The sequence below is a fragment of the Desmodus rotundus genome, chromosome 12 (assembly GCF_022682495.2).
Source record: "Desmodus rotundus isolate HL8 chromosome 12, HLdesRot8A.1, whole genome shotgun sequence".
NCBI classification, from domain to species: domain Eukaryota; kingdom Metazoa; phylum Chordata; class Mammalia; order Chiroptera; family Phyllostomidae; genus Desmodus; species Desmodus rotundus.
The window spans coordinates 52796678-52811429 of record NC_071398.1 but is presented as its reverse complement, the minus strand read 5'-3'; the positions used below and the strand labels follow the sequence as shown (position 1 = coordinate 52811429).

Here is a 14752-nt window from a genome sequence, read left to right as displayed (position 1 = left end):
ACATAGCCAGGCAATGGGGAAGCGAGGACTTCAATTAGTAATGATCCCAAACTCTCACTTTTAATCTCTAACATTAGACTCCTTAGTAAAGAGATCAGTAATTTTTTGAGTTTAAGAAATAATACACCTCTCATTCATTGCTGGTGGGCGTGCAAAGTGGTATAGCCATGATGGAAGACAGTTTGGCAGTTTTTTACAAAACTAAATAGGAGAGGATGGAAATACACAGCATATACATAAGTTAATAACTGAAGATAGAACCCTGCCTTAGTTATTTGCACAGTGAGTTAGATTTTGGTAATAATTTGTTATTTTTTAACTTAAAATAGGTAATGAATATATTAGTATGTCATCAATAAATATTCATGTATAACATACCTTTCAGTGACAGCAAAAGTATTACATGCTGTGGATGGATTTTTTTTAAAGAAAAATATTTACTAAAGTTTAATAGATACACAAAAAATCATATGAAGGTGAACGACTCAATATATTTACACAAAGCAAGCACGCCCCTTTACTCAGCACCCAATGTGCAAGCCAAAATCATTATTAGATTCCCAGAAACTTCTCCCAGCAGTAATGGGACCTCCCAGTCTTTACCTTCCAAGGGTAATTATTACTCTGATTTCCAACACCAGAGATTAGTTACACCTGTTTTCAAACTTTTAAAAAAAATGTAATGCACTATAGTATGTATTCTTTTGTGTCTGGCTTTATCAGTTTGTGAGCTTACATTTATGTGGTTGTGTGTACTTACAGTCCCTTCACTCTCCTTGTGGTGTGATATTCCATTGTGTGGGGAAATTTTTTTTTTCCCTACTGCAGTGAACATTTGGTTTGTCTCCAGTTTAGGGCTAAAATAATAACTGAATTAATTTTTTCCCCTTGCAACTCAAGCCTTACTCTCTTCCTTTACTGAAATCCTTTCTGCCAAATTTTTTTTTGAGCCAATAAAACAAAGTTGCAGCTGTGTTCAGTCCCTGTTCATTGTGACCCTAAAACAAACAAGCAGTTGATTAATAATTTTAGTTCCAATGCATCACTAATCGCTATTTTTCCAGTTTTATTCAATACAGAGAATTTAGTATTTGGTATCTAACATCAATTAAACTGTGTGTTCCAACTGACTTGGGAGGTGGGGTGATCATATATGCTTGATTAAATAAAAATCGATACGCATAAATAATGGACAACAATCATTTCACCTGACAGTTTGTATTCACCTCACAAAGCCTACGTCTTACCCTTGTTTGTATACTTTATTATCTATAACCCAAAATATCTCGCAGGTGTGTAGTCGTGGCCGAGTGGTTAAGGCGATGGACTAGAAATCCATTGGGGTTTCCCCGCGCAGGTTCGAATCCTGCCGACTACGGTTAGAGGGTAACTTTTTCCCCTTAGAGAGCAAGGGGGTGGAAATAGAGCACAGTGCCCTTGGTTACATTTGCCAGAGCGAAGCCCCACAGCAATGGGGATGGAAGTTACAATCACCCTTTCATTTACTGAAAGGCGCGCGATCACTGCTCGGTCGGCGTTGCCTCCGCGCACGTGTGGGGATATCCCGCACATTCTCACGGGCGTTTTCTTCCCCCGCAAAAATGGCCCTGTTCCTCTTTGCGGTCTCGGGTCAGTGAAGGATTCCTGGGACCGGTGGTACAGACAGGGGTCGTCCTCGCTGGCCCAGTGGTGAGTCGCTCACTGCCTTCCCGCGTCGCGCGGGAGGCCGGGTTTCAGATCCTCCAGGAGCTGGAAGGACCTGTTTTGTACTCAGTCCCCGCTTTACACTTTCTGGCAATGCTTCGGATTAAGTGTTGTATCCCACCTTCTTTAACGTGAAAGCTGCAGAACTCGCGGGTGCCTCAGATTCTGCCGCGCAGCTGCCGCTCCTCTGCCTCCTGGAATGCGCGGGGCGACCGGCCGCTGCGGGGCTCTGGGAGGTGAGCTGCAGGGGACCCGCACCTCTCCTGCTGGCGTCGCTCCCAGTCCGGCGCGCTGACCAGAGAAACACTAAAGTGTCATTCTAAGAGATGAAAGACGCAGCTACTTTAAGGCCCAGAGGAGAACCTGGGTTTAAATCACAAGGGACTTAGAAGACTCCGTGGAAGTTAATACGAACATGGTTGTCTGGCCTTTCCTCCCATTTGCATGCCCGAAGAGCTACTGGGGCCACATGCCAAGGTCGAAGAGGCCATACAAGTGCTTTAAGTCCTCCATCCTCTTAGACATCAAATCCTAGACCCTCGAGTCCATGGCACGGCTGGGGGCCATGTGCGCTCTATCCGGCTGCACTGGCTCACCTGGGCATCTCCAAGCTGATGCCCCTGGACTCGAGCCTCCACAAGATCAGATGTGTGGAGGCCAATGGCAAAATGGTCACACACCTGCGGGAAGAGGAGACCCCAACTTCCAGGAGCATTTGAAGAGTGTCAACACTGCTCCTTTCAACAAGATCTGAAGCTCCAAGCAACGTGCTTGTGAATGTATGTTAGACTTTATGAATTTTTTTCTGAAAGGAAAAAAAATTGCTATTATAAAGCCATGGCAATCAAGACAGTGTGGCACTTCCTTGGATGGATAACTAAACATTGAAATTGAAGAACACATCCTAAACAGACCCACTCATACAGTCATTTGATTTAAAACAAAGATGATCCTGCAGTGCTTTAGGGAAAGACTGTTTTTGTTTCCAATAAATTGAAATTCAATAAATTGGGGGCTCATTTGTATATAGATATGGAAGTAAATGAATTACAACATACACAAAACTTAATCACATGAAATGTATATTTAAACATGAAAGGTAAGGCAATAATGTTTCTGAAAGATAACTTAGGGTAATTTCTTCATGACTTTGGAGGATGCAAGAATTTCTAAAACAGCACAAAAGAAAATATTTATGCATAAATTAGACTTCACCAACATTGGAAAATTTTGTTCATTAGCTACCAGTAAGCAAGTACAAGGCAAATCTTAGAGAAAATACTTATATTACATATGGCTAAAAAAAGACTGTGTCCATAGAGTTCTCCAGGGGAACAGAACCAATAGGATGTGTACGTATATAGATTTATTTTGAGTGAATGACAGGCAATTAATTACAGAGGATGGCAAGTTCAGATCTGCAGAACTAGTCGAAATCCAACCTGAGCGCAGGTACAGGTGCAAGAGTAGGAAGGGTCTAAGAGCTGAAGGAAATGATCCTGGAAGAACTCATCCCTCAGGAAAACCTCTCCTCTTCACCTTCCCCAGAGAAGGCAGCTGCAGCCCAGGGACCAGGTGAATAGGGAGAAGCTATTGCAAACCCCTTTTCCGTCTGGAACAAGGCCCTTGTTGCCACTTTAACAACTTCTAAATTCCACCATGGAAGCTAATTTTGGAGAAAACTCTTCTAGGGAAGCAATCCAAACTAAAGGATACTATTTATGTACACATTTATGATACTTTTAGTTATAATAATAAAATAATTAAAATAACACACATGTTCAACAATGGGGGAAGGGAATGATTATTTAACTTAGGTTGTACACAGCTGGAAGATTATTATAAAGTATTAAAAACAATATTTTGGAAGTTTGTGATAGCACAGGGAAGAAGCACATGATATAATGTTAAATGATAAGAGTAGGATGAAAAATGTATATACTGTATTCCTTCAATTAGGTAAAATATTTGCATTATAAATATTTGGGTGGTGGGAGAGAATACACCAAAGTATTGCTAGTGTGGTTTCTGAGTTGTGGGGTTGTGGGGGTTTTTCTTTTGTTTTCTATGATGTGAAGCAGACATTATTACTCAAGTATTTTTTAATTTTTTTACTTACTGATTTTTAGAGAGAGAGAAGAAGGGAAGGGGAGAGAGGGAGAAAGAGACATTGCTTTGTTGTTACACTTATTTATGCATTCATTGGTTGACTTGCATGTCATTGTTGACATATATTTAAAGTCTATATTCATCTTATCCTGTATAAGACATTCAGATGATTTTATTCAGGCAATATTCATTTAGACTTACCCACATGTACAATTTTTAGTCACATTTTCTTCATCTCCAAACTTGAGATTTCATCCCATTTGACCAATGATTTCCCTTTAAATTACCCTGTGATTAAAATGAGCCTATTCCTCTCCATTCCATCTGACCTACCTATGTCTGAGTCATCTCCCCAAACAGCATATCCAGAATCTGCACCTCAAGAGCCCTCTGAGAACCGGTTTAGCTTGTACCTTGGCTTCAGTCATGGATGCAACGTCGACCTAATTTACAAGACCCAGATTACCGAAACTTTCAGCCACGATTAAGAGATGATTTTACTTTAGCAATATAATGCTTCATTTCTTATAGAATTTGTTTCTTATTTAGTTAAAACTTAGGTTATGACATAGAGAAGAAAGTCCAATGCAGAAGATTCTTAGCTTGAGGAATTCAAGTGTTCCAGGAGCCCTCTGAAATAATTTGCAACATGATATGTGTGTGCCCCTAGGGGCACATTGGTGAAAAAGGGGTTTCATAGATTTTATTCAATATGATACAGAGCCAAAAGATATGGTATAATCTTTGCTCTAATAAATTCTTTATCTTGGGGGAAGCGGGGGAAGAATTAGCCAGCAGTATTTTGTTTGGGAGAAAATAAATAAAATGCGTATGAGTGAACATGAAGACTTCGATCCAATTCCCAGAGACTGACCAGCACCTCCTGAGATGTGGAATGGACCTCAGTCCACACTCACAATTATACTGAGGGCGGAAGCCCAGGTAATCTCCAGTGTTCCTTGAAGTCACCCGTGGTGCTCCCTGCCTTTCACAGTTCAAAGCGGGCACGTGGGACCCTAAAGCCCTAGTTTAGACAGGGGTCCCTTCATCAGAGTTCCCGCCACTCCTCTTTGACTTTCACTATGCAATTGCCGCCCCTGCAACCAGTCCATCGACTGTGCTCCTATCTTGTATGTCCAATCTCTGCTCAAAATTGAACATCCAGTTTTTATTCTTATTTGAAGAATATGCTATCAGCCCCCCGTTACCTTCAGTACCCCTAAGACTTCCAATGTGGGTGTTATTTTATTAATACTTTCTGGCTTTCCCATCATTATAAACCAAAATCTCCAAGGGCAGAGCCAGTGCTTGGCGTCCTGCTTAATTCTGTGTCCATAGCACGGACACAGCAGTCGGCATGGAATTTCTCCTTCCTAATTGCTAGTCTTCATGGTCTTAGGCGCGGGGTGCGCCACGCAGGCTGCATCACTGGGTCTGATCTTGTGGCTCATTAGTTAACAGAGGAGGGGCTTGCACATTGCAAGCCAGAGTTCTGAATTCACGTGAAGAAATAATTTCCTGTGGTCACGTTCTTGTTTTTACTTCAGGTAGCTCCTCCCAGTCACTGTGGCCTCTCAGGGAGTGAGCGCATGAGAAGCCGCGCGTGGGGGAAGCAGCCGGAGCTGTCCTAGGTCACTCACGGGCAGAGCGCACCCTGCGCCCCGCCGGCGTTAACAAGCGGTTCGTTCCTGCGGAGGAATTCCCTTCCGCGGAGCAGCTGTCTCCGTGCGGTGAAAACGTCCTAGCGGCTCGCGCCCCTCTCCCAGGGGCCGTGTGGAGGCCCCCCGTACCGTCTTCTGCCGCGGTTACCCTCAGGCCAGACGCCTGCTCCGCTGCTCAGCGCTCCGGTCCGCCGGTCCCCATCCTTCCGGTCCGGCCTTGTGCCCTCCATCCCCGGCGGTGTCCCCACCACCGCTAGGCGGCGGCGGACAGGCCCGGATACTCCGTCCCCTTCTGGACCCAAGGACTCTCACTGCCGAGGAGCCTGGGAGAGGCAGATCGAAGCTTTATCAGACAAGCCCCGGTCTGAGACACTGGAGCTTTTAGTCGCGCGTCATCCTCTGGCCCACACGTGGCCGAGCGTTTCCGGGAAACGATGCCAGCCTTCCCGGCGTCCCGGCGTGGGGTCGGGAGCGGCCGCGGGTCCCCCCGCGGCGCAGCGGACGATGCGCGTGGAGCCGCCCTGCGGCCGGGCGGCCGCGCCCGCGAGCTGCGGAGAAGCGCCGGCTGCTTTCTGCGCCCTCGGAACCCGAAAAGCTGTAGGATTTGGCCCTGGGAGCCAGTGCTCACAAGAAAGGGGCGGCGGCCTAGGAGGCAGAGGGCGGGAGCCTGGATGCGAGTCTCCGCCCCTGAAGGGAGGACTTCTCTCGAGTTCAGATATGATGACACCTCCTACCAGGAAGGATGCTGACAGCACCCCTACCTGTGGGGTCCTGTGGTGTAATGGTTACCACAATGGGCTACCAACCGAGTGGTTGGGGTCCAAAACTTGGCGGGACTTACTCTTCTTTCCGCCGTTATTTCTAGTTGTTTTCTTGCCCCCCTTTCAGGGATGGTTGGCTGGGAATCCCCGGCTCACATGAACCCAAAGTGGGATCTGGAAGGGGAAAACGACACTGACTCTGTGGACCCCAATGACTCCGCGGTCTTTTCAGAGCAGGAACTATCCCTCCCCCGCCCTGCCCCCCCCCCCCCACTGTACAAAAACGTTTACTTGCAACTTTGTGTTCTCAATAGTAGAATAAGTCAGAGGACTGTGCCGTGTTCTTACAATGGAATGCTGTATGGCAATACAAGTCAACAAATCCCTGATATACTACTAAGTGAAGAAAACAGACACAAATAGTAAATTTGGACACTTGTACTTATACACATTTTTTTAATGCGAAAGTTTCCTGTGCTATTAGATAAGAAGATAGTGTTTATCTTGGTGCGAAGTGTTTGGGGTCCTGTGGGAGCTTCTGGCTGCTGGTTGTGACCTACTTTACTCTGGGTCACACTGGTGTTTGGACATCGTGAAAAGTCACAGAGCCAAACGTTAGAGAATTGTGCACATTTTTTTTGCACCTGTCTTACTTTCGTAAAAAAACCAACAAAAACCATTCTTTGCCTTCATTGAGATATTTATCTAGCAAAAGATATAAAATCCAGCCTTTAATGTAGAGGTTGCTCTCTGCTAAGGATGTTTTCTAAGCACTTTGAAACATATTAAACCATTGCATTCTCATTGTAAAGGATAAGAAACTGATACAGAAATCTTAAGTAACTCACTCAAATCACAGTTAGTAAGTAGCAGAGTTGATGTTTGAACCCCCTAGCGAGCCAGGGGAGTCTTGCTGCACAGTCTGGGTGTGTAATTCTCAATCTCTACTAAACAGAAAAAGAGTTTTCAACGCCATTCTCCCACAAAGTAATTCCCAGACTGAGAATGGTAACGGACGTGGGGAAGGATCCGTCCAGGACTGGAGACCTGCATGGACTGAATATTTGCTGGAAGCTGTGTGGCAATGATACTGATGGTGATGTGCAATGTAGGGTGGGAAAGAAGACAAAACTCAGAGCAGATGGACACAGGGAAGAAAGAAATAATGAAGACAGAAACCACATTCAGAATGGAAATGCAGGTGTTGGGCAAGTGGGTAAGATTTGAAACTATAAAATACTAATGTGCTTACAGGTTTGAGCAGAGTGGCGCAGCGGAGGCGTGCTGGGCCCATAACCCAGAGGTCGATGGATCGAAACCATCCTCTGCTAGGGTTTTTCTTCTCACGTGCAGACTCTGCTTCCTTCACCGTAAAGCAAAAATTCTACTAGAAGGGGTACACATCTGTCCACACAACCTTCCTGTCCTCTTTCTGGGGCACAGATGGCCTCGTTTTCATGGCTCCAACTACGTTCAAAGCTCCCAAAATAGAGGAAGATGTCCTCAGGTTCATTTAACTTCTGCCTCTCAACTGGCTGCTCCCTCACTGCTTGCTGGACTCTCAGAGATGTTTAGAAATACATGATGAAGCAGGGGAGCATGACCACGAATGACCATGACCGTGGCCGTGCACATTTCTCTACTGCAGGGCATCCGGTCCTTAAAGGAATTGGAGTCCCCGTCCACTGTGGAGGAGAGGGTCAGAGAAGAACCGAGAATAAGGGTATTTCCATGTGTGGGAGGAGGTAGGCAGTGGGTTTACGTGATTCTACCTTGTCCTGGAGGAAGGGAAAGGGAGGGAAAAGTGTTCAACTTGGAGATGCTGGAAGAGGAGGAGCAGGGAGAGGATGGGAGAGACGAGGGTGGACACCCATGGGCATAGCCACAGGGAAGGAGAAGAGATGGTGGGATAAGGAAGGACAAATACAGGGCTGGACAATGTGGGGTTTGAGGAAGATGGTCCTTGTCCACTGTAACAACATACCAGTAAATGGTACGATCATCACTGTAGATGATCCAAGATTTCCTGGAATTTTCTACATGCTTGTAGAAGGGTCCAGCTACTTGGAGAGCAAACACTGTTTTCTGTAGGAAAGGCTGCCTTCAATGCAGGGTTTTGACTGCAGGAAACACGAAGGCACCACTAAAGCCTAGGCTTTCTTGGGGGTGGTAGGGGAGAAAAAAACACTATTAGGACTGTGGTCTAATTCCTTTTTTAAAAAGTAGCAAATGGTGGAGAAGTACTATTCAGAGGGACATATGGAGTTTTTCACTGAGACCAAGAACTATCACCTCGGGAGATTTTCCTTCCTGGGAACCACAGCCAGTTCTCACACGAGTGACATGTTGACCATACCACGCAGAATTGGAACTGGTGTAAAGACATCCCAACAGACTTTTAGTTCACCAGCTCAACCACTCGGCCATGGCTAAACAGTGAATCTCTGGCTCCTTAACACAAGTAGTCCTCACCGAACTTCATCTCTCTCTTCAAAACAGGTCAAATATTCTATCACAAGGTGTATTTTCTGTCAATGTTTCTTACTCTGACATCATGATGCTCTTTTCTTCCTTATAAAATAAATTCCATTAAACCAGGGTGGAATTCTATTCCTGCATCCTCACAGATGTAGGTGTGTGGGGACTTAAGGAACTCAGGAGATGTCAGGAGATATCAGGTCATTTAACCTGGAGAATAATTTTTCCCAGAGACGGGGAAAGAAAAAAAAAGGTTAAGTGTAGGTTCCACCGAGATTTGAACTCGGATCGCTGGATTCAGAGTCCAGAGTGCTGACCATTACACCATGGAACCTCACATGGCATGAGGGTTCCCATAATTCTGTATGATGAGTTAGAGTAATTCTACTGACCGTAGTATGTCAGTTAACATTTTCAATCTACACCCACTCGCGACACTCTTTTGAAGAAAATCATTAGGGATTTTATCTTATTTTTCTAATTTCTTTTTTGCTGAGTACCCGAACCTATGAAGTCTACCCTCCCCCTGCAATTAACTCGGAAAGTTAGTAGTTCTAGTCCTTGCTTTCTTCATTGAGCAAATGAAACAATGAGCAAGCGTTTCTTAGATATAACATCCCTGGATTGAACGTCTTTTATTGATGATGTGATTTAATATTTAAAAACTTGGTGAAGTTGGTATTTTTAGTTCCTACTTAGACAGATAGGTAAACTGACTTTAGAGATTTCATATCTCTTATCTACAAGTCTGCTGAATCTCAGCCATGAGATATTTTTCTCCATCTAGATTACGTAATTATCAGGTCTAATTCCTGTAAGAAAGCGAGCTTTAATGTATCGATTTCTGGCAAATTCACAGAAGAAAACCTGCAATAGAAATGTGTTTGAGACAAAATGGGAAAGTTGTGCGTGAAGAAAAAATCTGAATTTTGTTACGTGTAGCGATGGGTAAAGAGTGTATCAGGGACGCCGCATTTCAAGGTCATCCGCTCGCCTCCGTCGCGAGGCAGGTGCTCAGCGAAGGCTCCCAACTGCACTGAAGATGTCCTTACTGCTGTTGCACAGACCTTTTCCTGGACCCAGTTACAGAACAGGTTTCCAGGTCCTGAACGCGGTTTCCCCGGAGTCCACCCTCCGCCGCCCTGCACAGTCCCGCCCCCGTCAGCATAGTCTCCGCTGCTGCGCGCACCCAGGACGCTCCACAGCTTTGGCCAGATGCTCCTGGAAGTCCGTGCTGGTGGGATTCCCAGCGGGTATGCGGCATCTCCCAGGACGGCAGAACGACTTCCTACTCAGTGGAAGAGAACCTGCAGCTGAGCTAGGCGACGCTGGGCAAGTCCGCTGCACGAACACCCGCCGGTGCTCTGCGCGCGCTGCGCTCGGCCACCGCTGCGCTCGGGGGCGCTGGTCGAAGGAGGAGACCGCAGAAGCGAACTTGCCTGCTAACCCGGATGACCTAAAGTGCAAAGGACGCACCTCTCCTTCCAATTGTCCTGGGGATTAAAAACGAATAAATAAATACAAGGAACTTGCAAAACATCTACTCCGTGCAAAACCCTTATAGTGCACACCTTCTATGGCCTGGGACCTTGTACCAGACTGGGCTATGTTCTCCCAATACAACTCCAGCGCCTGAAGAAAACGTTATCCTGCAACTCACGGGAGTTCAGAGCCAAAACATAGCCAAAGGAAGTAATTTTAAAGAAATGTCTAAGTAGAACTTGCAAAATATAGAGATAAAACCTCGTAAACAAGCTATTCTCTCTGGTGGGTTATAGCCGGTGTCCTGGGTAGTCTTAATAACTTTTTTTTAAAAATCATATTCTTTATTTCCAAGAGATCTTGATTTCTTCATCATCATAAAAATATTTTCCTGAGATCCTATTACCAATTTTACACTATGAAACATTTTAAAATAAAATAAAAACAGCTTCTCTCTTGAGACTTTGACTAACTATTCTCTCCTAAGTAACACAAGAAACTCTCTTTTAGAAATAGCTTACTTCATAGGGTTTGGGAGAAGCTTGGAGACAGCCTTGAGCCCTGCCCTTCCAGCAAAGTTTTTGAGGGAACAACCCTATTCCTTTGGCTTTTTATGGGCAACACGTGGCAGGGAACGGGCTCTGGAGTGTTGCGGAGACGTGACAGGACACGTTTAGGTAAGAAACCGGCAGCCACAGTGGTCCGAGGACAGGTAACAGGTGCTCTCTGGTCCTGCAGGAACTCCACGGTGAGCGGATTAGCAAAACGCAGCTAATCGTAGTCGGCAGGATTCGAACCTGCGCGAGGAAACCCCAATGGATTTCTAGTCCATCGCCTTAACCACTCGGCCACGACTACGGACGAAAGAGATACTATCTTAAATTCTGAAAGGGAATAGATAGATGCGACTTCTGTGTAGCAAGTTGGGCAAGTTCCTCAGGTGAACAAGAGGTAGGGTGGGAGGTCACATTCTCCGACAGCCCCACATTAGAAGCACTAGGCTGAGAGCACAGTAATGCACTGTACATCTTCGTTTTCGGGCAAAGTTAGGGGCAGTTCATCGACCAGCTCCTGCTTCCTCGCGGATGAGTTGGGCTCGTGCTGAATGCTGGATTCTCTGAAATGGAGCTGAAATCACTGAGCACCGAGGTGGAGTCAGGGTGACTCTGGTTTTAGGCCTGGGTGGGACCAACCCCTGTGGTAGGACTTGCAGGAGGCCAGCCTCCTGGCTGAACTAACTGCACAGCGCTTTATGGTCTCCAGAGAAACCCGTGCTCCCGCTGATTCAAGGGTCCAAGGTGGAGGGAGAGAAAAACAATGCTATAAACCAACCCTAGTCCCCTTACCCACCCTTCCTCGACAAGTGGGCTGACACCATAAGTACCCATTTCGTCGTGTTTGGTGAAACGCCAACACGCTTTCACTTTCTAGGCGTGCTAAGATGAAACTTACAGGAAGAGTGAGTCCGTGAGCTTCACTTCCTGTGCGATCCTTCTACCCTCTCCTTTACCCCCCGCTACTGCAGCTGGCCCCGCAAGAACAAAACATCTTGTCAGAAGTGGGATTCGAACCCACGCCTCCATGCGGAGACCAGAAAGCCCAAACACGGGAAGCGAAAGCTTGAGTCTGGCGCCTTAGACCACTCGGCCATCCTGACAAGCTCGCTTTCCTAGCCTGAATGATGACTGATGTGGGTTTCTTCACGTCCAGAACGTACGCGATGATGTAAGTCTGAGAAACCCAGAAGGGGAAAAGACCAGTTTTCATACATGCGGGATGCTGGCTCTGTGGCGCTGGCGCAAGCAGCCCACAAATCAAGGAGCCTCTCCTGCCCCGTCGGCCAGCTCATTTCTGACTTTGAATGAGTTAGAAAAATTTTGGGTTGGGGGCAGTTAGGGAAAGCCCTGGAAACAGAGCCACTTTAAAATGGAGTCAGAGCTGCCTCTCCAGAGGAACTGCCTTTACCCGTTTCAGGTCTCAAATCTTTGGATACTAAAACAGGACAAAATAACCTTAGACTGGGCCTAAAGCAACATTGTGCCCCAAAGAACTGTTTTCAAAGATAACAAAAAAGCAGATATGATGACTACTAGACTGAAAATAGAACATATTGTTTAGAATCAGCATCACTAGATTAGCTTTTCTGCACCAATAGCGACGCCTTCCTTCTATTGACGTCATTGTTCCCCTTCTCTTGCTCATAAATACGTCTTGCCTTTGTCTCCTAGTCGGAACACTATTTGGGCTTCTGCCTGAGCCATTGCATCCCAAATAGCTATTCTTAATTGATCTCAAATAAATGCTTGTTGCCTCTCACTTTGAAGGACCTTTTATTCCTAGGTTAACAGAACCTACGCGCTCCATTCTGAAGCTGCAGGAAAAATATGGAAGGGGACCCTGGACTTGATTACGCTGCATTGTGTCAAAGTTACAAGCTTCTTCTTTTCATTCTCTGGAAGATTCATGTCCTCGGCGTCCCCCTGAAGCTTGGTGAGAGAGCCTGAGCGTCGCTCTTCAAACCTATATGAGGAGTAAATATGGTTTCCGAAGACACTTGTGCCCAGACTGAAGAATGCCCTTTGGCAATAATTGACTCTGAGAATAATTTTCATTCTCCCCCAAACTGTGCACATTAATTGCCTGTTTAATGAATGCAATGTGGAGGTTAAACTGTCTGCTTAGTGATTAACAGCCCAGTTGGCCGAGCCACACTCTTGGAAGATCCTGCGAGTTTTTGAAGCTATGGGTGTCCCCAGCCCTTTCTAAAGATATAAATTATTTAAGGAACTTAGTTATTTATGGGACGAGTTATCACTTATGGTGGGATACTGGATAGCTCTGTGGGTATAGCATCAGAGCTTTAGTCTGAGGGCCCAGAATTCAAGTTCCTGTCCAGGCAGGATTTTAATTGTTACTTCAGCCAGCTGTAGCTGAGCCAGGAGAACTCATCGTCTTTACCGAGTTTAAGGTCTAATCTAGCTTCATTTAATTACTGCATTCCTGCTAAAGACCAACTAAGACATGTATTCACAAAAATAATACAATGAACAAGGATGGGGCAGAGAGTCTAAATGGTATGGACCTAATTATTTCAAATTAATAATATAGTGAGCAAGAGAGAAAGAACTAACACAATGGATTTTGTGTTAGTGCAGTATTTTGACTGCATATTGTTTGGCTAAACACAAAGAATTAAACAACACACTGAAGTCTCAGTACCTGCATGGCCCAGCGGCATGATTTAAGGCACAGCCCACAGACACCATGCACTAGAAGGCCATGATTGGGGTCTTCAACCATAACCCAACCCCCTGGATAACAACAGGAACTGTTTAATGTCAACACAAAGCATGATAGCTAAGACAATTTCAAAATGTTTTCCAACCAGGGTGACACCAATTTCCCATGGAGGAAGAGTTTGTTGAGACTGTGGGGAATCTCAGAGAACCTAGAAGTCACTGCTCTCTCACATTCTGGTCGGGTCCACCCAAACTGCTCCCCTCCACTCCCAGATTAATGAATCATTTCAAGGGAACTTTAAATTGACTTATTTTTCAATCATCCTATCACTAGTTTATTTCTATATGGTGACTTTTTTCGACTCCTCTCTAGAAACTTGGGGAAGTGTTTCCCTTAGTAGTGGGAAAGGATAATTAATGAAAACATTGGAACTTAAAGTATTTTAGGGCAATGCCTTTGTCTGCTGTGGTTTCCCACTTGTGGAAATGTTCATAAACATGCTCTGTTACCTGGACTTTGTTAACTAGGATAAAATGAAGAGGATTCGCCTGGACAGGGACTTGAACCCTGGGCCCTCAGATTAAAAGTCTGATGCTCTACCAACTGAGCTACCCAGGCTCTCAGTTCATAGTTCCCATTATTTTGTAAATCAATACAGTCTTCTAGGAACACTGGTCCCATCCTCTGGTTTCAGTGCTGCCGCTGAGTTTGATTATATTGAGCATTCCATTTAACCCTAAGTTCTCTCCTCATTACACGGGCAGTTGGTAGGGAGTATTTCTTGCAGGGGGAAGACTAGGGAAGTTGTGCCCCAGTAGGGTGGGGAATATTTCTGCAATTAATGCTGTGGACAGAGCCTTGGAGACTGTTCATCTGTGGAACACACAGGCCTCTGACCCTGGATTTCAGTAAGTGGGAAGAGCTACCTTTGGGAGCATCTAAAATTTGGCAGGAGGGTCGATTCGCATTTTTTTCTCTGTTGTTTTCTTTCAGAGTTGGGGTTTCCTAGAATCTTTATTGTCGTGCCTCTGTCTGGAAAATGAACTCCCTGAAAACCCACTTCAACATTTGTGTACCTCGCACTTTCAGCATGCCCACCTTTCTTCCCCTTTCCCGAAGTCTCCTCTCCTCTTCTTCACCCCCCTCATTTCTCCACCTGCATTTGCCATTTCAGCCATGTCTCTGCCCACTCTTGCCTCCCATGAAAGTGGAGACGTAGGCAACATGGAGAGCCCACTTTTACCCTTGTCCTATTTTGTTTTTTTTAATTTCACACTTTATCTTGAGCTCCATCTGATTTAAAGACAGGAAGGATCA

The 14752-nt window shown here is 45.4% G+C and overlaps 5 non-coding genes across 5 annotated transcripts; 1 reads left to right on the top strand and 4 right to left on the bottom strand.

Annotated features, from left to right (window-relative positions):
- The first annotated feature begins 1296 nt into the window (after window positions 1-1296).
- TRNAS-AGA (transfer RNA serine (anticodon AGA)) lies at window positions 1297-1378 on the top strand. The gene has a single exon. It is a non-coding gene; the product is annotated as a tRNA-Ser (tRNA).
- Window positions 1379-8975: 7597 nt separating this feature from the next.
- TRNAQ-CUG (transfer RNA glutamine (anticodon CUG)) lies at window positions 8976-9047 on the bottom strand. Its single transcript has one exon. It is a non-coding gene; the product is annotated as a tRNA-Gln (tRNA).
- A 1924-nt stretch (window positions 9048-10971) lies between these two features.
- Window positions 10972-11053, bottom strand: TRNAS-AGA (transfer RNA serine (anticodon AGA)). Its single transcript has one exon. It is a non-coding gene; the product is annotated as a tRNA-Ser (tRNA).
- A 692-nt stretch (window positions 11054-11745) lies between these two features.
- On the bottom strand, window positions 11746-11852 carry TRNAL-CAA (transfer RNA leucine (anticodon CAA)). The gene is made up of 2 exons: window positions 11815-11852; window positions 11746-11791 (listed from the first exon to the last, which is right to left on the bottom strand). It is a non-coding gene; the product is annotated as a tRNA-Leu (tRNA).
- A 2128-nt stretch (window positions 11853-13980) lies between these two features.
- TRNAK-UUU (transfer RNA lysine (anticodon UUU)) lies at window positions 13981-14053 on the bottom strand. The gene has a single exon. It is a non-coding gene; the product is annotated as a tRNA-Lys (tRNA).
- Between the last annotated feature and the right edge of the window lie 699 nt (window positions 14054-14752).